Consider the following 25,886-nt stretch of genomic DNA (forward strand, 5'->3'; position numbering starts at 1 on the left):
GCCATGGATACAAAATTAGATGTACTAGCTCCTATACAAGATGCTATGAAAGGGTCGGGGAGCTAGCCAAACACCAAAAAGGGAATAACCATGTTAAGGGCAAGTCTAATGTCAAGGAGCTCACAAAATCTAGAAAATCAACTTTAGCCAATGGTTTAGAGTTGACACTACATCAAAACATTTTGTTGTTTCAGCTTTATGAAGGCTCCAGCTCTCAACAATATCCATTTGAAGCTGTCTTTTTAAGCTTTTACATTGGTGATATATAAACATATAAGGTTGTGTTTTTATTTGAGCAAAAAGTTTGAGGAGCTTAAACTGAAGAAGAAGCAACAAGAAGCTGCAAGTTGGTTAGTTCTTCTTTTGCCACATCCTTGCCCCAGGGAGCTGCAAGTTAGTTAGTTATGGCTACTCCAAGAAACATTGCGTCAGATGAGTCCATCATTTAGGGGACAAAATAGAGCACTAGTAGTAGTAACTAAGACTATTAGGTCATTGTTTCTAAACATAAGTTGAAGATGCTTATTTTTGCCTCAATCGAATTGCTTTTCCAGTGGATGTTTGCTTACTTTCTAATGGTATCGATAGGAATCTATATCACAAGATAAGTGTATGCTTAATTCTCAGTATATTTGTGTTCCCTATCCCACGTAATAGAAAAATTTGTCTGATGTTTTTTCTTTTCATAGTTGAATTATATGACTAATTTTATCATAAACTATGGTTGCTGCTGAGCCTATGGAAACTCATTTTTGTTGTACTCCTTGTGATAAAACTTATGAATTGAGAACATTTGCAGGATGCGTGGAACGTATTGCAGATACCATAAGCAAGTAACAAATTTACTGTATATTAAATCTGCTTGGTTGCTTGATCCGCCCTCTCCATGTTCTCTTTAACGAAAAATTGATTTACTAGCGAAAGAAAATAATAAACTTCAACAGCCTCATCCAAACAATTAACAAGGGAGTTCTGGGGTAGGGGAGTAGTAGAGTCAATACCTGTGATCCTTTTGCTTTGATTTTTAGAATTTTTTTTCTTTTTTTTCCTTGTGGGAATTATTTGACAATTGGTTAGTTGTGGACAGTAAGTCAGTGGTTGACTTATTATTAATTTATGTCTCCATTGTATCCTTATTTTTTGAATTCTGATTTTCAACTCCTTCTTGATTGTTTGGTTGATCCTACATAGAAAAATCAATGAAATTATTAGAAGTAGGGAGTGCAAAATTAGTAGTCATACCTATGTGATGAGTCTGCTGCTGCTTTAATGTTTCCTTAGGAGATTTTGGTTTGTCCATGATATGTTGAACTGGCCTGTAAGCTTTCCTCTTCTGAGTCTGCCATTCTTCATCAGCTGGCTTGTTGTTATTTCCTTGTTTTTGCTGTTGATGGTATTGTGAACTATTGTTTCCATCCTCTCTATTTGTGTATTGCATTTGCAGGTTTCTGGAATCTTGTTTGCCTTGTTCCCCTTTGTTTTTGTTCTTCCTGTCAGCCTCCAACTCTTTTCTTTTTTGTAAATTCGTCATCTCTTTGCTTAATAGTACAGACATGTAACAAGTATCCTTGGTGTTTACAATACATGCAGTAATCTGGAATATGCTCATATTCAATAGTTCGCCACCTGCCTATGTTGAGATCTTCTTCATTCAATCCCATCCACACATAATGAGGTCTCTCTTTGGTAAGATCGATTTGGACTTTGATCCTAGCAACACTTCCTCTAGTTTTTTGGATAGAAGCAGTGTCCAAGTACAAAACTTTGCCAATAGGACTCAATAGGGCTGACAAGATGTCCTTGTGATAGCAATGCCAAGGTAGCTCCGGTAGAGAAATCCAAATAGGGACTATAGGTGTTTCCTTCTCAAGCCTAAAAGTAGAAGTCCACTTTTGAATTGATTGGCTTACAATGAATACTCTCCAATTATGCACTTCCACATCTTTATTGTTATGAATTGGTTTGTCTTACTATGAATTTAAGCATATTAAATACATGATTTATTTCACTAATTTAAAATTTTATTTTGAATGTGCAGGAAAATGCCGGTAATGGAATTTGAATTGTGACAAGAAGTAAACTCGATCTATTGTAGTGAACAATGAAGAGTTTTTGTAGTACTATTGTCACATATGTTTTAATGCATTTGGTTTTGTGGAATTTATTGATAGTAGAGATCTTTAAGCAATCACTTTCTAAGTATTGGTTGTACAAGATATATTTCTCGAAATTTATTTGAAATATATAGCTTCGATTTAACTATTAGATAATTTTGTGCTTTAGGTCACTTGTATATTTAATTATGTGATTATTGAATATATGCAAATAAAAATTATTATTCTTAAAAATAGAAAATTGTGGATACAAAATTCTACACAACATTGCCACACTTCAAAAGTGTTGCTGTAGGACATCCAATGTTATCTTGTACATAAGAAAAGTTACACTTTATAAGTGTTGCTCTACATGAGATATAAAAGGTAACACTTTTTAAGTGTGACCAATATCAAAGCAAAGGCAACACTTTTAAGTGTAGTATAATTAAAAAAGGTGTCGCTTATCAATCACTACAAAGGGTGTCCTTATTCCTCTTTGGCTACGCTTTATAAGTGTAGCTGTGATGGCGACATTTAAAAAGTGTTGCCTAATGTCAAAGGTTACGCTTTTTTAGACCACCCCTAAAAAGCAATGCTTAAAGTCCAAAAGTGTAGCCTTTTATCAAAGTCCACACTTTTTGCTAGTTTAGGCTACACTTTATGGGGGTGGCCATAGGTCTAAAATGGTGTAGTGTGATGATATTGGCAATCCAAATGATGTGAATGAAGTACCGGTAAATATGGTACATTTGGGTGGTGTAGGTGCTATACGATTGCCTCAATGTGAGGGTAATATGGTGTTCCACGTGACAAGCACGATGCTGCAACTCTTGTAAATGAAAGGGTTATTTGGTGGCTTGGCGCATGAGGACCGGCATGACCATATTTGAAATTTCATGGATGTTTGTGGTCCCTTCTCGTTCAAGAATATATCCCAAGAGTCCGTTCGACTCAAATTGTTCCCATTTTTGTTGATGGGAGAGGCTACCAAGTGGTTAGCCGACTTACTTAGGGACTCCATTACAACTTGGGATGAATAGCCCGAAGCATTCTACACAAGGTTCTTTCCTCCTTCGAGGATGATGACGTTGAGGGATAATATCCAAGGCTTCAAGTGATTGGATGGTGAGCTAATCCACGAGACTTGGCTACGATTTCAAGAGTTTCTACTTCAATGTCCGACTCACAGACTCCCAAACAATGTCTTGCTACAATATTTCTACCGAAGTCTCATTCGGTGAAAAAATGAGTGGATGATCAACTTGTCCAAGGAGGTATCATGCAGCAACCTTTTAAGATTGCTTCTACTTTGCTTGATGGCATGACCAAGATTAATCGAGCTTGGTATACAATAGAGGATCAAGTTTCTCCTTTGACATTTAGGATGACAAAGGATAAAATTGAAAAAGACCAAGAGCGGGACCAAAACATGGCTAAAATGATGATGTAGTTGGATCTTTTGTCAAAGAATGTGATGAGTAGTGGTACTAGAGCTGTGAATGATGTTGGTGTGAGCGGGGTGAACCCCCATGAGGCACATTTTGAGGCTCTATATAATGAGGAAGTGAGCTTCCTTGCAAATCAAGGTGGTGGTTTCCATCCAAGCTATCCTTGGACAGGCGGGAATCAAGGTTGGAATAGAGAGCGTGATGACAGATTGAGAGACTGTGATAGGGAATGGCGTGATCACTGTGCAAGTTGGAAGGAGAGAGATAGGGACAAAGAGAGATATATACCTACCCATGAGTGTCAAAAGCCCAAAGAGCAAAAAGTTGAGCCGAAGAATTTCCGCATGTAAGATATGCTCTCACGCATTCTCAAAAAAGTGGAAGGGTGGGACAAAGTGTTAAATAAGATAAAGAATGATGTCTCATCTCTCAATCAGACAGTAACCTCTCACTCAGTCTCCATTAAACAGAGGGAGACACAAATGGGTCAAATCTCGACTCATTTAAATCCAAGGCCAAAAGGAGGGTTGTCGAGCGACACAATGGCCAATCCAAAAAATAAAGCTTGAATGGGTATTTCCATCGTGCCACGATGTTTAATAGGGTGCTTCTTGGGAGGCAACCCAAGCTTTTAATGTTTTCAATATTGCTTTTGAATAACGGGTGTTGATTTTGTAGGTTGGAAAGTTGAAAGTGTCAAAAAATGAGCAGTAGGCGAGCCAAAATCCTAGTCAGCGACTCGTCGAACAGGTTAGCAATCTTGACCGGGATCGCCGTTAGAACCACCCAGCTTAATGGGGATTCTGTAAAACTCGGTGTGCCAAAAGTCTAGTCGGCAAAATCGACTTGGATGGCCATTTGACCACCAATTTTGTCGGAGGTTCTGTAAAACTCAACAAGCTTAAGTACCAGTCAACGCATCGCCGAGTGGGTCAGCGAACATGACTTACTTCACCAACTGGCGCGCAAACTGAATAGTTTTAAAAGGCCGAAATGTTTTAAATTCAAAAATATCTTTACTTTCATACTTTTTAACTTATGTACCCTTAAAACTGATTATATTTTAGTTTTCGTATTATCATTTTAACTTTTTGCTTGGGATCATTTTCTCGGGATGGATTTTAGGGATTACATTAATTCCTAGCGTTTCAAATTTTTCGGCATAAAAGGTTGGTTTTCCGAACCCCGCTCTATAGTTGGTTGAAATCAAATGAAATTATGGTTTTGTGGTCGTTATTTGTATTCAATGTTGTTTTGTGCATCGTGTGGTAGTTTGTTTTCCTGTCTTTAATTGAAATCGTAATAAATTGGTCATAAATAGTTTATTCCCTTGTCGTTAACTAATAAAATTATTGGGTTGTGTTGAAAATGTTGTGGGTCTAGTGGGGTGAAGTCTGAGTAACCCCGAATTGTTCTAATTGTCGAATTGTGCTTGATGATAGAGCGATTGGCGTCATTTTTAAGGGCAAAAGACATCAATTGGCCAATTTATTCCAAATAGAGGGAAGTCTGAGTACCCGCAGGGAATGTGTCTCACGGGTCAAGAGTGAATTGTATAATGTGAGTGTTTAATTTTGTTTCCATGGGCTGTAGACTTGTTTTTGATGTATGAGGCAACAATCTGGCACGTTGGGCTACTCACCGAGCTGGATCGAACACGCTGAGTGGTTCGGTGGTTCGCCTAATGGCCCTTAGATCGCCTTTTAATTCTCTAAATTTTGAGTTTGAGTTGTGTAACTTTCAGCGATATGCCGGTACTCGTCGAGTTAACTTGGTGTCTCACTGAAAGTACTTTCTGATCACACTTCTGCGCCTCAAATTCTTGAAATTATTCTGTAACGTAGTTCTCCAAAGTGTTTCGGCGACTTGTCGACCGTTTCGGCGAGTCTTCCTGCACCTTTTTCCCTAAAATTTTTCTTAACTTTATCTAACGATTTCCACATTGTTTTGCAGGTATGGCTAGCCCAAAGTAAATGGTATCAATCAACCACCCCAGAAGCGGGCACATGGTATTGTTTTAAATGAGAAAGTGGCTATTTTCGAGCCCCGGATACAAAACTCCATTCAAAACGAGGCAAAGAAAAGGGAAAGGCGCCTGTTGATTTGACATCGGTGGAGGGGAGCTCCTATAGTGAGGGAATTTATGACACACACCTCATTCCCTTTGACAACAAGCGTGGTTCTTAGGATAGTTCTCCGGCTTCCATCTCCGAGCTGGAAGATAATCAGTTATTACAGGCTAGAAGAGCGGAGCTACACTCAAAATATTTAAATGATCCATCTAAGATCGCGATGCATCTGATGCCTACTCCTTCTCCAATTCAGACAGTGGTCCAGGCACCACTAGTTCAGGGTTTTCTTCCCCTGTCGCTCAATCGACTATGGGTCGAGGGTTTGAGGTCAATACTGGAAGAAAAGCAGTTGTCCACAGATGGTGTGGTGGACAAATATCCTGAGGTGTGGAATACTCTAAGGCTCCACAAGTTTGAGGTATTGAAAAACCCTGAGGCCCATACATTCCTACTTGGGTCTGGGAGTTCTATGTGGCATACAGTGAGTTAGTGCCGAAAGGGAAAAAGAAGGCAAGTGCCTTCAAGCTAGCTGACTTAATGGTTGTTTGGGGAAAGAAGGTTCAAGTGCAGATGTTCGAATATCTATATGATACTTGGGTGCTCATCGGATTTCATGCATGACTACCCATACTTGGTCAGGAAGAAGACTTTAGAGGATCTTAAGGGCTGGCTGGCACCCCTCCTTTCTGATGTCACCTTGAGTTGGATTAAGGGAGGTGCACCTATCGAGAAGATGGACCTTAAAGTTGTTGCGAGATACTGGTTCGGGTTCATTAGCAGCACCATTATGCCATCATAGAACGAGTCCATCCTCCACAACCCGAAGGCTACCTATCTTGGCTCCATCATATCTAGGCAAAGGTTGAATTTAGGGTTGCTGATCGAGAAAGAGATGGCCATGAGGGCAACCAGATCTAGAACTAACTTTGATTTCTGATATTGATCACCGAGTAATGCAGACGAGCCCGTGTTCGGAGGGATAAGAAGAAGGATGTGGAGGTGACACCCACCTTTTCTACTGATATTCGACATATTGAGGTCGAATACATGAGAAATGAGGCCGATAGGAGGAGGGCAACACCAATGGATACATCCCCGGAGGTTGACGTTGATATAATGTCGACTGACGCAATTATGCCCCCTCAAGCCAATGGGTCCACACGTACATCTGGTCCTTCTATTTCTGAGACTCCTAGTACTACTGTTGCCGCCCTCACTCTTTTTCTGATGGGCCATCTGGCCCAATCTGTTGATGTGCGTGCCTCTCAGGTAATGGTCGTCATGCCTAGATTGATAGACAGGGTGATTTCCACCCTAGATCATGTTAAGGATGAGTTGAGGGGTCACAAGATGGCAATATACCCTTACAGTGAGGGTGGAGGCTTGTGAGCAGATCCAGGGTGCTAAAGATGTTGTGACGACCTTGAAGGCTAAGGTTGTTGGGATAAGGAAAGATGTGGACGAGATGAAGTCCACGGATATGTCGATGTTTTTTGGGTTTGTAGAGATTCTTGAGATGCCGAGTGCTGACATTTCATCCAGTTTTGTGGTTCCCCCAGCTACTACGACCAGAGATGATACTAGGGCCAATGATACATATATTGAGTCTGAGGCTGAGACAGATGAGGAGCAGCTGGGTGTTAGAGATGAAGTTGTGTATGATGATTTGACTGATCTTGAGGGGCCATGGTGGAAAAAGTTGTGCAGTCATTGCTTAGGGATACATGTATGGTGGGCTCTAGTGGAGCAGAGGATGATGTGGATTCGGGCACTGATGCCCAGACAGAAAAGGTGGATGACATGCAGACTTCACCCCAAGCTTAGTCTGGCATGATTACTCTTTTACCCCCTATTATGTTATTTTGAGACTTTGTTATTATTTCTTTGCATTTGAGGACAACTACATTTTTTTCGTTGGCGGGATGAGGTATTTCCATACCCACCTCTATTGGGCTGTTTTTGTGAATATTGTGTTTTTGGCATTGTGAATGATGGATCGTAGCTTGTGTTTATTTATAGATATTGGTTTCTTATCCGATTTGGTCCATTATTTTAATGTGCAAATGGTTTTGAACCGATTTTTAAAATGTGATACCTCTTGATGTGTGAATATGGTTGTTCTTTTGCAATTTTGATTGTCGGTTTTGGTCAAGACAGATGACTTGAATAGTGCTCTTGTTAGAATGACATGTGTGTGAAAATCTGATGAGGCAAATTGAGTTGCATAAGTCATATGTGAACTCATAGCATCTAATTGTGACTATGCAATTTGTTAAGTGGGATTCTTGTGATGATCATTGCACGTTTGTGAGAAATGGTTAAGTCTTGTTTTGATAATTATGTTGGATGCCATGTGTGGTGAGATTGACTTGTAATGTATGCTTGGTTATACCTAGAAATTGCCCCGTTGGTCCGATTGGCTAATATGAATGAATGATAGAAATGATCTTAGGAAATTTGTGGAGAGTGAACCAATTTTTCCTTTATACCTCTTTGTGACCACCTTGTGAGGGTGTGAACCTAAGTTGGCACAATTTGAGCCTTATCCTTTTGTTTGGAAGAATCTTGAACACAATGACCCCTTTTCTTTCCCACCTATAATCTTCATGAGACATTGGTTGTTATAAATATCCAACCTAGGCCAAAAGCCTAAGTTGGGGGTGTGGTGAAAAAAGAGGTAAATCAAGAAGTTTGAGAAATTCCCCCTCTTTAAAAGGTCTTGTTGAAAAAGATGGAACCCCTCCATATAAAAAGAAGCAGAAGAAAGAGCTATGAAAAAGATTGAAAAAGAGAAAGATTATTGAAATAAAGTGTGTGATATGAGCAAAATAAATGGCGTATCCAATAAGTTTGCTTAAACGAATTGGTTGTAGATTTTGAGAATCAAAAAGTGTTGTAGAGAAGGTGAAAGAATGAAAGGCAAGCCATGCTTCATGAAGGAAGAAGTCACTAAGCCTAAATGATCATACCATGACCCTCTGCCCCGTTACAAGCCTTAAAAGACCTTTCTGATCTTGAATGAGCTTATTATCATGTTAATTGGAAAATACGAGAAAGCCTATGTTAAAGAATCATGCATGTGTTGGTTTTTTAGAGAGTGAGAGTTGTTTCTGATTCCGAATTCTTAAAGTTGATGAGCTTTGTGTGAGCATGGAATCATTTTTTGGTGCAAGGGAATTCAAATGCTTTTGTTGATCTTGAACTTGCATTTGAAGCAAGCATTGTGAGCTTGAGTCCATTTGATGATGGTTAGTCACAGTTTGATACTTAGAGTGCCAATTGAACATTGCATATGTAGTTTGAACCTCTTGTGTACATGTTTGTTGAGTCTTGAGTAGCACTATTTTTATACATCCTTATTGAACTGGTTGATCTTGAGTTTTACTTGAGGACAAGCAAAAGTTTAAGTTGGGGTGTTGATGAGTCCTAGATTTTGACTCATTTAGGGCTTGGTTTTCATAGTTTATTGTCCTCAAATGCCTAATTCATGCTCTATATTGATGTTAAAGTGTTGATTTGCAGCAATGAAAGCAAAGGAGAAAGGCAAGGACATTACCAGCAAAAAAGGACCTAAAAAGATGAAAAAGGCTGAAGCTAACAAAATCTGAGAATAGCCAAAGCCACTCAGCGACACGCCAAGTGGCACATCAGCTCGCCTAAGTTCCAGACTGCCAGCCTTCGGGAGAAACCACTTGGTGATTGATTTGGTACTTTGGTGAACCGCCGATCGGATCGGCGACACATTCTGGATTGCCTAAAGTTATAGAACCTTGAGGATAAATAGCCAAGGAAGATCGGCGATGGAAAGGAGCGATTGGCGCGTCGCCGACCAGGTTGGCGATGCTCGACTTACTTCACCTAATGGAACTCGCAGCAAAAATTTGGGAAATTATAAATTGAATTTTAAAAAGGGTTCTAAGAGTCCTGATTTTATTATTCTAAGTCCAGTTCTAATTTTCTTTCGGGTTTTATAGTTCTTTGAGTATTTCTCCATTATAGAACAAGATTGAACAATTTTTCAAGTAGATTCAAAGTGGATCTTTGATATTGAGCATTTTGGATCATTGTAATGACTTGGATTGCAATACCCAGATTATGGAGAACGTATTTGGTATTGATTTCTATCTTTTTATGATGCTTAGCTAAAATTCCAATTCTTCGGGTGTGATCATGTGATTATTTTTCTAATTTGCTTATGGTTATTTTTGTTGAATAATGTAAATGTTGTTTTACTGTGAGTTTGATTGATAGCTGACTAGTAATTTATGAATTGTAGTTGTAAATACAATTTCAACTTAGTGTTTTGGGCTTGCTCGAGAGAGGGGTTTTAAAACTAAGGTTATCGATTGATGATTGTAGTGTGTGGGTTGTTATGGGTTCAACTCGAGAGAGTGAGTCTTAACTCATTCCTACCTATCTAGCTCAAGAGAGTAGATAAATTAAGGTTTTGGCTTGTTTTGTAGTGTTTAGCTTGTCGAGGTTCGAGAAAACTTGCTTGAGTCCTAATAATTGTTCGAGAGAAAACTATTGCACCTATAGTCTAGCCTACCCACGTGTGATTCAACACTTTATTAACAAACTTCAATTACCCATATAGCGAAATTAGCCTATAATCGATCACATCCCCAAGAATTACTCCCTACTTGTCTAATCTCCTATTTTAGTGATTATCATTATAGTTAATTGACACCTTTATGCCCCCATCTGACATTCGTAGTCAAATCTTTGACTCACTTTGTATGATTTCGACAATGTCTACTTCTATAACCAATTAGAATCACAACTTGTACTTGTTAATTGAATTGCGTACTGTACCGCTCCATGTGGGTTTGACCCCAACTTTTTGTTGGGTTTTATACTAGAAAACTTTCTTTTACACCTAGTATTGGATGAGGTGTACTTTGAGCGTTTATCAGCTATTTCCCACATCAATAATGAACTAAGGTTACTCAAGGAGTATCTCATATGTGTTCAAAGGTTTTAAAGATATTAGCTTGCATTGACCATGCTTTATGAAGTATGTTTTCCAACCTTTTATTATCATCTTTAATCTTCGTCAATTATCATGTTTAATCTTGGTCAATTACATGTCATGAAATGTCCCGTCATAGCATGATTTAAATGTTTTATGCATGGCCATCATACATGGTACACTGTTTCGTACTAACGCATATTCTTGCCTACATTTTTCTCAAATGTAGGGTCCTATATTCAGGGTTTTTAGTTTTGTGTCTAGAGGTTAACTTGGTTCGATTTCCGAGCATGGTGAGTCATCATTCTTCGAGAATGGATTTCATTGTTCTTATTTTTCTTTCTTATTTTAGTTGTGGACATGATGTATGAGATAGGACCAATTTCATTCTATTGTATGAATTGCTATTGAGACAAAGTGTTTTAGACTTTCGCTTTTCTTTATAAAATGCTGGACATAAAATTTTTGGTTTTACTTTCTATTATTCTATTTCTTATGTTATGAATGCTATGTGGCTTGTATGGGGTCTCTCGGGGTCCTATACGCTATGTTAAATCTAGGGTGTACCCCTGGGTCGTGACATGTAAAGGCACTTAGTAAAAGTGTTAGTGATAAATTAATATGAATAAAAATAAATGAAATAACTAATAACTAAAATAAAACCTGTCTTATACACATGGGAGAGCTTGGAAATCGACGGTAATTTTTTATCGGCCATTTCTAACATACAATACATATATATATATATATATATATATATATAAAGTTAAACTAAATTTATGTCTTTAATAATGGTGAGGCCTCGAAAACTGACTGAGAGATATTTTCGTTGGCCAATTTTAAATTTGTTGACTCGTATATCTATCTAAAATAAGCTAAAAGAGAAAAGAAGACATGGGTGAGCCAAAAATGACAATCGGAGACCAAAGATGAGAAAATCACTAACATGTTATTAAAATCAATAGAAGCAAATTAGAAATTCAAAATTAACATAGTCACTGCCAAAGTTGACAATTTATGGGCACAATATTAGGGAAAAACTTATATAAAAAAAAGTAAGATAGATTAGTCCATAAAGTATGTAACAATAAAACATTGGCAAACAATCCAATAGTGCAATTTATATGAAGTAAGCTTTAGCAGAGAACAAATAAAACAAACCATAATCAGAGTAATATAAAGTTTACTGATGCAATTTTTTGAACAAATTCAATACAAACCTGGCAAAACGAAAGGTAAAAGTAGTGGAAAATAACAATGGAAATATTCACAAATGAAATAATAAACGATACCAACTGAAAGAGATAATGACTATCAATAAAATAAATTGTGCAAAATCAGTCCACAAACACTACTAGACAACAAAAATATTTGATAATACAACAATGGTAGTTGAAAAATAATAATAATAATAATAATAACAATACAATAACAGTAGTTGAAAAATATTGTAGCATTGAAACCAATAAAAACAAATTGTTGAAGCAAACAATAATATTTGTCAAAAGAAATAACAATAACAAGCTGAAAAATAGGCATAGATAGATATAAAAAACACAAAATCGAAAGGGTCACCGGAGTATTCTTTTCCGAGCTGATCTGGAAGCAAAGTTGGTCGGAGTTTGAGAGTTTCATCAGGGTTCTCTGTCTGAGCTGGAGTATGGAGCTTCGCCGGAGAAAAGGGGTTATTGGTGATGGTTGTTTGGTCGAAAAAATGGAAAAAGGAAGAGGGATTTGTGGTGGATCTGGAAAGGGAGAAAACGGACTAACAAGGGTGGTTTGGTGGTGTTCCAGTGATGGTTTTGGATGAGGTTTCTGGAGGTTTGTCTAGTTGGTTGGTCACGATCTCAACGGAGCTCGTGGCATTGGTCGGAGAAACAGAGAACGGGTTTTGGAGTAGTTGTTGAGCTGCTGGAAACGAAAGGAAAGAGACGAGGGGTGGCGTGTGGCTTTTGGAGGTTGTTGTTTACTGATAGTTTTTGCTGGTGAGGTTCTGGTCGTGACGGAGAAAAGAAGGAGGGAAAATGGGGTCTTTGGGTGGTGAACTCGCTGGATTCCGGCGCAACTCTGGTGACTTATCGGATTTAATAAGGAACAATAAAAGAGAACTTTTGAAGACTAAAAAATCTGAAAATTACCCCTAAAATCTTATCCACCATCCCTAACTTATTGACCAAGAAATAACTTAAATAGAAAATCGAAAACCACCTGTAGTACAATACCATTATTGTAAAATCGTGGGCCAAAACCAGTAGTTAATATAATATCTGTGTATGAAATTTTATCCATATTTAATGAATTTCTAGACTGTGTAAAATACCAAAATGAATATTAACAAATGTAACAAATAAAATGAATATTAAAAAATGTAATTAATTTAACCAATGGCATGTAAAAAATTCAATTTAACAGAAATAGTGATTTAATCACAATGAACAAATATTTGAACGTAGTCAACCGGTTGTGACAAAAAATAATGTAATTAAAATTAACTGATAAAAAATCCTAAAATTTTTATAAATAAGGATAGGTATGGGTAAACTTATTTTGAAATTATAAAAATGTATTTTCAACTATTAAATAAATAAAACTTAAAAGTTACGAATTTTGAAAATGTTAGGCCAAATTTGGGTGTCAACTACAATCCCTTTCAATGGATATGATTGATGAAAGAAATCACGGATAAAGAAAACTGACAAACCCGATTTTGGCCGAACACATGACCTTCATATAAAGGTATGGTTGGAATGTGGTAGAAGTCGATCCTCAACTTGCTTACAAATGTTCCACGTTGTGTTGCGTCCTTGTTGACGTAGTGCGCATCTGTGACTTAATTGAGAACGCATCCTCATAGATATTCTCAAAAATACAAAGATAAAACTCATTAGTAGAGATAAAATTAGAGAAAAAAGGTAGCATCCTTTACAATACAACGAATGAAGATGATCCACCAGTAGGATATAAATGCATGTCTATTGGTAGGACGAATACAGATGATCCATCGGTAGGATATAAATGAATGTCTGTCGATAGGATGAATGAAGATGATCCATTGGTAGGATATAAACGTATGTCCATCGGTAGGACAAATGAAAATGATTCATAGATAGGATATAATCGGTAGGACGCATGGCGATGATCCATTGGTAGGATATAAACACATGTCCATTGGTACGAAGAATGAAAATGATCCATCGGAAGGATGTGAATGTATGTCCATCGATAGGAAAAATAAAAAATTATCCATCGGTAGGATATGAATATATGTCCATCAGTAGGATGAATGAAAATGATCCATCGGTAGGATATGAATATATGTCCATCGATAGGATGAATGAAAATGATCCATCGGTAGGAATCGAATATATGTCCATCAGTAGGACGAATAAAGATAACCCATCGGTAGGACGAATGAAAATGACCCATAGGTAGGATCCGAATGTATGTCCATCGGTAGGATGAATGAAAATGATCCATCGGTAGGACAAATAAGGATGATTCATTAGTAGGATGTGAACACATGTCCATTGGTAGGACGAATGAAAATAATCCATCGGTAGCATCTTTGGCCAAAATAAATGCATGTCCATTGGTAGGATGAAAAAAAATGATCCATCGGCATGATTTTATGATCACTACCACTTTTGGTAATGGAATATGAATATCTTTCACATTGACAGATGGCGTGTACAACCTTTAGCTCTGAATAGATGCAACTTAAAATATCTTTCAATGACAGACTCCTCCGACTTCAACATGGAATGGATAGGGTGCACATCCTTCACCTCTGAATAAATGTGACTTAAATGCAAATATCTTTCAACACCAGCCTCCTCCGACTTCGACGTGCAATAGCTAGGGTGCACATCATTCACCTCCAAATAAATGCAACTTAAATGCAAATATCTTTCAATGCCTGCCTCCTCCGACTTTTACATGGAATGGATAGGGTGCACATCCTTCACCTCCGAAAAGATGTGACTTAAATTCAAATATCTTTCCACGCTAGCCTCCTCCAACTTTGACGTGGAATAGATAGGGTGCACATCCTTCATCTCCAAATAGATGCGACTTAAATGCAAATATCTTTCAACGCCTGCATCCTCCGACTTCGATGTGGAATAGATAGGGTGCAATCCTGCACCTCCGAATAGATGCGACTTAAATGCAAATATCTTTTTGACGCCAGCCTCATCCGACTTTGACATGGAATAGATATGGTGCACAACCTTCACCTCTAAATATATGAGACTTACATACAAATATCTTTCAACACCATCCTCCGATGACTTTGACATGGAATAGATATGGTGCAAATCATTCACCTATGAATAGATGCGGATTAAATGCAAATATCTTTTAACTCTAGCCTCATGCGACTTCGACTTGGAGTAGATAGGGTGCATATAATTCACCTTTAAATAAATTTGACTTATATGCAAATATCTTTCAACGCCAGCCTCCTCCGCCTTCGACATGGAATAAATAAGGTACATATCCTACACCTCCGAATAGATGCAGTTTAAATGCAAATATCATTCAAGCCCAACATCCTCCGACTTTGACGTGGAATATATAGGATGCACATCATTTAGCTCCGAATAGATGCGACTTTGTAACACTCCGGAAATTGATAAGGTATACTACATCCTAAACGTGAGGGTTAACGTCAAGAATGAGGGTTATAAGAGTCAAGGCCAATGGGGAAAGTGCCAAGACAAAGGGGCCAAGACAAATCCAAAGGCCAAGGGTGGCTCTAGCTTGGAGCTAGTGCCCCAACCTTCACGAGTGGGACCACGGGTTGTGGTGCACACCACGGCTCATGAAGGCAACTCGCGGTCTTGCCTTGGACATCAATAGGACGAATGAAAATAATTTATCGGTAGGATATGAATGTACGTCCATCGGTAGGACAAATGAAAATGATCCATCTGAAGGATTTGAATATATGTACATCAGTAGGATGAATGAAAATGATTCATCGGCAGGATATGAATGTATGTCCATCCGTAGGATAAATGAAAATGATCCATTGGTAGGAATCGAATGTATGCCCATCGATTGGACGAATAAAAATGACCCACGGGTAGGATGAATGAAAATAATCCATCGGTAGGATTTGAATGTATATCCATCGATATGCCAAATAAAGATGTTTCATTGGTAGGATGTGAATGCATGTCCATTGGTAGGACGAATGAAAATGATCTATCGGGTGGACATCCTTCACCTCCGAATAAATGCGACTTAAATGCAAATATCATTCAACACCAGCCTCCTCCAACTTTGAGGTGGAATAGATAGGGTGCACATCCTTTACCTCCAAATAAATGAATGCAAATATCTTTCAATGCCTGCCACCTCTGACTTCGATGTGGAATAGATAGGGTGCACATCCTTCAGCTCTGAATAGATGTGACTTAAATGTAAATATTTCTTAACGCCAATCTCATCCGACTTTGACATGGAATAAATAGGGTGCACATCCTTCACATTCGAATAGATGCGACTTACATGCAAATATCTTTCAACACCAGCCTTCTACGACTTTGGCATGGAATAGATAGGGTGCACGTCTATCACCTCTGAATAGATGCTGATTAAATGGAAATATCTTACAATGCTAGCCTTATGCAACTTTGACGTGGTATAGATAGGGTGCACATCCTTCACCTTTGAATAAATGTGACTTACATGCAAATATCTTTTAACGCCAGCCTCCTACAACTTTGACATCGAATAGATACGGTGCACATCCTTCACCTCTGATAAGATGTGGATTAAATGCAAATATCTTTCAACGCTCGCCTCCTGTGACTTTGACGTGGAATAGATAGGGTGCACATCATGTACCTCTGAATTGATGCAACTTATATGTAAATATCTTTCAACGCCAGCCTCCTCCGACTTCGACGTGGAATAGATAGGGTGCATATCCTCCACCTTTGAAAAGATGCAGCTTCAATGCAAATATTTTTCAAAGACAACATCCTTCGACTTCGACGTGGAATTGATAGGGTGCACATACTTCACCTCCGAATAGATGCGACATTGTAACACTCCGTAAAATAATAGGGTAAACTAGAGCCTAAACGTGAGGGTAAATGTCAAGAATGAGGGTTATAAGAGTGAAGGCCAATGGGGAAAGTGCCATGAGAAAGGGGCCAAGCCAAATGCAAAGACCACAGGTTGTGGTCCGCACCACGGCTCGTGAAGACAACTCGTGGTCTTGCCTTGGCCATGGAAAAGTGGCCACCCATTTGCCTAGACACTGCCTCAACTTCATGAGAGGGACCACGGCTCGTGGAGCCCTTCGTGAAGATGCCTTAGGCATTGAGCTAGGGGCCCCAAATGGCAAGGCTACTGCTTCAAGGACCACGACTCGTGGTCTTCACCACGGCTCGTGTAACCCCTTGTGGTAATGCCTTGGGCTTGCGAGCCTAAGATAGCAAGTGCCTAGCTCATGCCCAACCTTCACGAGGGGGACCACGGTTCGTGGTCCTCACCACAACTCGTAAAGGTGCTTGTGGTGCCTGGACGGGTTCATTAAGTGAGAGTAAATTAAATCTTTTCCTATTTAAGTCCAATTAAAGTGAGGTCATTTTGGGTATTTTTAGGGGTACTATTTAAGTTGTTTTTAAGTCAAATTCACCCAATTCAAGTCATTAATTCACAAGACCCCAATAATTCCCAAAATCCTCTCCCTCACAATATTTCTCACAATAGAAATCCTCCATTGAAGAAGAACAAGAACATGAAGACTGGGTTTCAAGAACTCATCCTCCTTACTCAAATTTGTGAGGAAATCTTAAATCAAGGTATGGTAGTCTTGATTCATGGAAAGCTTTTTTCCATGAATCCCTTAAACCCTTAATTTAAAATTAGTAGATTCTCCAAAACCTAGGGTTTTCAATCTAGTCATGATTTCTTCCTAAAAACGATTGCAATGAGTTAATTGTCTTACATTGTGATTTAATTGTTGTTTTATGGTGATTTTATAATAAAGTCCCATATTAACCCATGAATTTCCCCATGACCCAATTTCATGAATTGTGATGGGTGTATTGAAGCAAGATGAATACTATAAATTGTGTCTATGGAATTTTAGTTATTGAATCTTGTTTTATCCATGCCTAATGTAGTATTTATAGTTGTGATTGAAAGACATGATCCATGACCCTTAAAGGGTAAATTGTGAGGGTTTGTACATGTTGATGAATAATTGTGTATGAGCTTATGGTTCACTTATAAAGTGAAGATCCTATGACTATTGTGTAATTGAGGTATTGTTGAAAGATAATTCTCCCCTTACCCTTACACATAACTATGTATGAATTGTCTAGGATTATGATAATGTTGTTGTGTTGATTGAAAGGTTATTCTCATGAAACACTATTAATATGATGTGAAAGGTTTACTGACATGTTAATGATAATTCTAACGTTGAAAGTCCATTCTCACCTAATTGAATCTATGAGCTATTTTATGAGTTTTGTTGAATGAAGGGTAAGATACTCCTTCACACATGTAAATACAATTCAAGATTAATCATGGAAATTTTGGGAAATAATGCTTAGCACTTAGAGGATATGGAAAGTGAGGTAGAGGCCCTCCCATCAATTCAAAAGGCCAGGTCATCTAAATTATTCTCATGAGATGGAAGCTCCTCTGCCAATACAATAGGTTGGGTTTCTGGAAGCAATCTCCCTATCCGGTAACTAAGTGCCCACATAAGTCTTTAGCTAGTGGATACACCTAAAAGATAATAGATTTAGTTCTACCTTAGGCAAGTAGAACACCCTCTTTTGGTGTGGGGTTACCCGACACCGGATTCCATGTAGCTCACATGGTCTATGTTGGTTATGGCTATTTTCCCTACATAACAGGATTATGAATATGACACGAACTATACTTATTACTTCTTGATGAGCTTTACTTAGTAGGAGTGGGGGTTTGACACTTCACTTTTACATTGCACAAGTAGATTTTCAAAGTGGTTATGGGATGGTTTCTTATGCTATGATAAGATATGAATGTATGCATGTATTTTAAATGGATTGTTTCTTTGAATGACTTTACTTATGTTCAAGTTAATGTACATGATTATTTCCTTGTTTATGTCTATTGACTATGATGAGGTCTATGTATGTTATCTTTGACTAGGGTGGCCTCAAAGGATTACTTAGTGTGGTTGGTATTATGGGATGTCAATCATACATTGCACAAGTATAACCTAAGGTTACTAAAAAGATGGTTCTATTGTGTTATAATGTTCTTACATGATAAATGTGCTTATGACTTGTGTTTTACATCAAAAGTGTATGGTTATTCTCAAACTTGGCAAATGCATACTTTTAAACCAAAAATGTCCTTTTTATCTTGTTTTGAAAGATTTTTAAGCATGGCTTCCATACTTAGTAAATATTAGTGCTAACCCATATTTCTTCTACATTTTTGCAAAGTGTAAGTTCTGGTGTGTGAAGTGTACTTTCTTTCTTGACTAAGGCTTGGATTGATTCTCTCAAAGACTTGTGGTGAGTAATCATGGTTCGAGGACAAGATTCTTTTATTCTAGCTGCTTTTCATATGTTCGACTTTTGAGACTTTATTGTAAAGGGTTGTGACCCTATTGATATTCGTTGTAGTAGATGGTTAATCAGACAATGTCTAGACTTCATTTTTTATTTTATGAAAAAACTTCAATTCTAAAATTTTAAATTCCGCATCATTTCTATTTCCTATGTTTATGATATGCTAAGGGCTTGTATGACACCCCTTCGAAGTCAAGTGCACAGTGTTGCATCTAGGGGATACCCCTGGGTCGTGACAAACTTGGTATCAGAGCATAAGGTTTTGGGATGATTTTTAGTTTGATGTCTCATAAACCACATCTAGTAGAGTCTTGTTCATGAGTGTGAAGAGCGCCACACATATGAATGAGAGGCTATAAGATGTTTAGGAAAGTTCATTCCATTCATTAATCCTTAGTTGTGTTTTAGAGTCCTAACTCTATGAAGTCCTTTTTCTAACCCTTCTCCTGTGTTTATAGGCTATGAATACAAGAAGGGAGAATGCAAGGAGGATGGAAGAGGTGAATGTGAATGAGGGAGTTCCTCCCAAGCTCCTCAATACCCTCAAGCTCCTATGGATGAGGGGGCTATGACCAATGTGGAAATAAGGACGGCTCTCCAAACATTGAATCAAGCCATAACGGCTCAAGCTCAAGCTGTTACAACTCATGCCCAATCTATGATGGCTCAAGCCAACATAGATGCTGGTCCCCATGTGAACCCTAGTGTGAGAACCATGGCTTCAAGGTTGAGAGATTTCACAAGGATAAGCCCTCTTATGGTTTTTGGTTCCAAAGTAGGGGAAGACCCTCAAGAGTTTGTAGAAGAGATCTACAAGATAATTGATGCTACGGAGGTGACTGCAATGGAGAAAGCGGAACTAGTCGCTTATCAATTAAAGGGATTGGCTCAAGTATGGTATACACAATAGAAGAGGAATATGCCGGTAGAGGAGGGTGCCATAAATTAGGAGGTGTTCAAGAAAGCATTCCTAGATAGGTTCTTTCCCTGTGATAAGAGGGAAGCCAAGGTGGAGGAATTTATCAACCTTCGTCAATGAGGTATGGGTGTTGAAGAATATTCTCTTAAGTTTACCAAATTGTCCAAGTATGCTCAATCCATGGGGGCGGAGTCTAGAAATGAGATGAGTAGATTTGTAATGGGTGTGTCTAGTTTGGTGAGAAAAGAATGTCATTCGGCTATGCTTTATGATGATATGGATATATCCTGTCTTATGGTGTGTGCTAAAAAAATGGAGGATGAGAAACTCCAAGACAAGTATAGGGAAGTGAAGAGGGCAAGGACTGATGATGGGAATTCTTCTAAGGGTAAGTTCGAGGGTCAAGGTAGACCAAGATTCAAGAAGAGGTTTCCCAACCAAGGCACCTCTAGTGCTCCAAGGGTCAAAAAAGATAGGGTGTCTAACCCTAAGCCTTAAGGAGGAAATAGTGGTGGATCTTCCATGGAGAGGCCTACTTGTGCCAAGTGCGGTAAGAAGCATGATGGTAAATGTCATGTCGACATGGGTGTGTGCTATGGTTTTGATAAGAGTGGTCATCAATTGAAAGATTGCCCAACACGTATGGCCAAAGGGAGAGATGATAAGCAAACTCCTCCTAGTGGTTCAAACTTTGTTGCTCCCAAAAAGAACCGCTTATATGCTCTTCAATCCCGAGGTGACCAAGAGAGTTCCTCGGATAAGGTGACGGGTATGTTGCAAGTCTTTTCTATTGATGTTTATGCATTATTAGATCCCGGTGCCACCTTGTCTTTTGTTACACCTTTTGTGGCTATGAAATTTGAAATACTCCCCGAAGAGTTAGTAGAACCTTTTTTCAGTTTCTACCTCGGTTGGTGACTCGATAGTGTCAAAAAGAGTCTATAGGAGTTGTCCTATTTCTTTTTCCTATAAAGTTACCTTGGCGGATTTGGTAGAGTTAGACATGTTAGGTTTTGATGTAATTTTGTGTATGGATTGGTTACATACATGTTAGGCCTTTATTGATTGTAGGACTCGGGTAGTAAAGTTCCAATATCCGAATGAGTCTATAAAGAGTAGAAGGGGGGAAATTCTATCCCTAGAGGTCAATTTGTTTCTTGTCTCAAAGATAGGAAAATGATCTCCAAAAGGGTGCATTTACCATATTGTAAGGGTGATGGATGTGGAGTCTGAAACCCTTGCCTTAGGGTCGGTCCCCGTGGTAAGTGAATTTTTGGAAGTCTTCCCCGATGACTTGCCCGACATTCCTCCTGAACTGGAAATAGACTTTGGCATTGATATCCTGCCGGATATGCAACCTATCTCCATTCCTCCTTATAGGATGGCTCCGGCCGAGTTGAAAGAGTTGAAGGAGCAACTCAAAGATTTGTTAGACAAAGGCTTTATTCAACCGAGTATCTCTCCATGGGGTGCTCGGGTATTGTTCATTAAAAAGAAGGATGGGTCCCTTAGAATGTGTATTGACTACCGCCAATCGAACAAGGTGACTATAAAGAATAAATATCCCCTTCCTAGAATTGATGATTTGTTTTACCAACTTCAAGGGGCTACCTACTTTTCCAAGATTGACCTACATTCGGGCTATCACAAACTAAGGGTGACAGGGGTTGACATTTCTAAGATGGCCTTCTGAACAAGATATGGTTACTACGAGTTCCTAGTAATGTCCATTAGTCTACCAAATGCCCCAGTGGAATTCATGGATCTAATGAATAGGGTGTTTAGACACTACCTTGATATGTTAGTGATAATGTTTATTGATGATATCTTAATCTATTCAAGGATTGAAAATGAACACATGAACCATTTGATGATTGTATTGCAAGTCCTTAAACACCATCAATTATATGCAAAGTTTAGCAAATATGAGTTTGGCTAAGGTCCGTAGCCTTCCTTAGTCATATTGTGTAGAGCAAAGGTATTGGGGTTGATCCTAAGAAGACGGACACGGTCAAAGGTTGGCCTAGACTTCTAACTCCTACCGATATTAGAAGCTTCTTGGGTTTGGCCCGTTATTGTAGGAGGTTTGTTGACGGTTTTTCCTCCATTGCTTCTCCATTGATGGATTTGACTCAAAAGAAAGCTACGTTTGAGTGGTCGGAGGCTTGTGAGAAAAGCTTCCAAGAGTTGAAAGATAGACTTACTTCCGCTCCGTTGTTGACCTTACTGGAGGGTACCGATGGTTTTGTTTTATATTGTGACGCCTCTTGAGTGGGTTTGGGATGTGTCCTTATGCAATATCGTAAAGTGATTGCCTATGCTTCAAGGCAACTCAAGGTTCATGAAAAGAACTATCCGACCCATGATCTTCAATTAGCGGCGGTGGTATTTGCCTTGAAAATATGGAGGAACTATCTATATGGGTTGCATGTTGACATGTTCACCAATCACAAGAGTCTTCAATATGTGTTCACTCAAAAGGACTTAAATCTCTGACAAAGAAGGTGGTTAGAGCACTTAAAGGTTTATGACATGAGTGTCCTTTCCCACCCCAGCAAGGCTAATGTAGTTACGGATGCCCTTAGTAGATTGTCCATGGGTAGTGTGGCTCATATAGAAGATGAAAAGAAGGAATTGGTTCGTGATGTGCAGAGGTTGGCCCGGCTAGGTTTCCAACTTGTGGATTCCACCAAGGGTGGTGTCATGGTCCTTAATGGCTCTGAATCATCCTTTGTGGTTGATGTGAAGTCTAAACAAAACCTTGAGCCCATATTAATGGAATTGAAAGAGTCGGTACTCAACAAGTCCGTTGAGGCTTTCTCCCAAGGGGGAGATGGGGTGCTTAGGTACCAAGGTCGGTTATTTGTTCCAGATGTGGATGGCTTGAGAAAGAACATTCTAGAAGAAGCTCATGGTACGCGGTATTTTATTCATCAGAAAGACACCAAGATGTATGTGATCTAAGGGAAGTCTATTGGTGGAATGGTATGAAAAAGGATATATCGGGTTTTGTAGCCAAGTGTCCAAATTGTCAACAAGTTAGGGCCAAACACTTAAGACCGGGAGGCTTGTTGATAACGTTCAAATATACTTCTTGAAAAGAAATATAAACGATCGTATGCAATATATTTACCCAACTATGAGTCGGGGTCGATCCCACAGAGAATATTGAAGAATATTGTCAATAGTAAATATTTAACTCGATAGTCGTTATAAAAATGGGGGATTTAAATTGAAATAAAATAAAATAAAAATAATAAAAAGATAGCTTTGAACTAAGTATTTATTTGTATTCAAATTATGAAAAGTAACTAGGAATGTGTTCCCCATAAGCTCATAACGCAGTAATCCTAATAATAGTAATCCTTTTCTAGTGTATTACATGCAAAGTGATAAGTTAGGTATCTCTAAATCCTTGGTCCGGCATCTAGAGAATTTCACCCCGCACCTTGGTCCGGCTACGTGTGTATAATTTACTAACCCTTACCTTTACCTCATATTAGACATCATAATCGATGTTTGGCTTAGTTATTACTTCGCACCAATCGACACTAGCCTATTAGATAGTATCACACTAAATCTATGTTGATAATTCTTTTCTTGTTAATTACCTCCTTGGTCCGGCAAGTAGTAACAAGGCGAGTTCTAACGTTGGCCACCGTTAAAAAGACTTCTAAACGAAAGAATTATCAATGCATGCAAAATACTAGTCAAGAATTGCTTATTTACTATTCATACTTTGTTAATCGCTCATGGTTCCCACAACCCTAGTTATGAAAGTTAGCTACTCATTATCTCAAAAACACAATCAAAATTTATTAAAATAAAAATGCTTGTGTTAATCATAAAAAGTTAAGAACAATAGCTAAACTTTTTTTTATTAATCACGAATACAAATAAATAATAAAGGAGAAGAAAGAATAAACCACAATTCTCCGGCCTCCACGGCGGCTCTTCCAAAGTTCCTAAGCTAGAAGAAAATTTATATTGTGTCTTGTATCTTGGTTCTTGGCTTCTTTTTTTTCAATAATTCTTTCTATGCACTATTTATAGATGTAGGAAACCCTAAATAAAATAATTGAGTCCAAACAAATTAGGAATCCAAAACCAAAAGGAATTGGATTCCTTTTTCTCCGACCGCGTGAGCTATGTTGCTGCCGCCTCAATATAAATTGTATGCTATTCACTTGCTGCCACGTGGCAGCAGCAAGCATCAAATTTCAATTTCCTCAATTTCAGCCGCCATTTCCTTATATATATAAATATATTATTTTATTAAATTTTACTCATTAAGCTGTCTGCTTGATTTCCTTCTTCAACCTTTCATCTTTAATTCGTTTTAGCTCCAAACTTCTTCATTTTCCCACCAATTTAATCCTACAAATAAATTATCCCACTTAGCACAATTCATAAAATTGATGCTCAAAAAGGACAAATATAAATAATAAATGTAAGGAAATAATGATTAAAATATGTATTTTTAGCCTCACATCACTTGTCCCAAGATATTGATATTCCCACTTGGATGTGGGAGGATGTGAACATGGACTTTATAGTGGGTTTGCCTCGTACTCAAAGGCAACATGATTCTATTTGGGTCATCGTTGATAGAATGACAAAATCAGCCCACTTTATTCCCATCAAGATTTCATTTTCGGCGGAAGACTATGCCAAATTGTATATCAAGGAGATAGCAAAGTTGCATGGGGTTCCTTTGTCTATTATTTCGGATTGAGGTTCTCAATTTACTTCACATTTTTGGAAGTCATTCCAAAAAGGACTTGGTACTAAGGTCAAGCTTAGTACGGCCTTTCACCCTTAAATGAATAGTCAAGAAGAGCGCACCATCCAAACCGTAGAGGATATGTTGAGGGCGTGTGTCATAGATTTTAAAGGTAATTGGGATGATCATCTACCGTTGATAGAATTTGCCTACAACAATAATTACCACTCAAGTATTGCCATGGTTCTATTTGAAGCACTATATGGTAGGAGGTGTAGATCTCCGGTTGGTTGGTTTGAAGTAGGTGAAATTGCTCTAATTTGTCCTGAACTAGTTTATGAGGCCATTGTAAATGTCCGACTCATTAGAGAGGGGTTGAGGACAGCCCAAAGTCGGCAAAAGTCATATGCCGATGTTAGAAGAAGGGATCTAGAATTCAAAATTGGTGATTGGGTCTACTTAAAAATCTCACCTATGAAGGGTGTGATGAGATTTGGCAAGAAGGGGAAGCTTAGTCCCCGGTATGTGGGCCCATATCAAATCTTGAAACGTATTGGGAAAGTTGCCAATGAATAAGACTTGCCAAATGAATTGGCCCCGGTTCACCCGGTATTTCATGTTTCCATGCTTAAGAAGTGTATTGGTGATCCGGTATCCATCATCCCTTTAGAAGGTTTGGGAGTTGATGAGAGTCTTTCATATGAAGAGGTTCTGGTAGAGATCTCAGATCGACAAGTTAAAAGGTTGAGGAATAAGGAAATAGCTTCTGTGAAGGTTTTATGGAGGAATCACTTAGTTGATAGTGCTATATGGGAGGCCGAGGCCGATATGAAGTCCCGCTATCCTCTTTTTTTTCCTTCTACTCCTATCAAAGCTTTACGTAAGTACTTCTCTTGGGTTTGGGGTTTTAGGAGTCATGTGTGCTATTTATGTTCTATATGTTTTCCTTATGATATGCATGTTCTTGTGAGAATTCATGTTTAGCATAAATGAGTTTTCATGATTTATATGTTCCTCATGTTGTTGTGCATTTTAGTATGATAATTACATTTTTGACTTCATGAG

General features: G+C 38.4%; 1 pseudogene; it reads left to right on the forward strand.

Moving 5' to 3' along the window:
* The first annotated feature begins 21,314 nt into the window (after positions 1–21,314).
* Positions 21,315–25,649, forward strand: LOC125858919 (uncharacterized; annotated as a pseudogene).
* Positions 25,650–25,886: the final 237 nt, after the last annotated feature.

Source organism: Solanum stenotomum, chromosome 3 (assembly GCF_019186545.1).
Source record: "Solanum stenotomum isolate F172 chromosome 3, ASM1918654v1, whole genome shotgun sequence".
In the NCBI taxonomy this organism is placed as follows: Eukaryota; Viridiplantae; Streptophyta; class Magnoliopsida; order Solanales; family Solanaceae; genus Solanum; species Solanum stenotomum.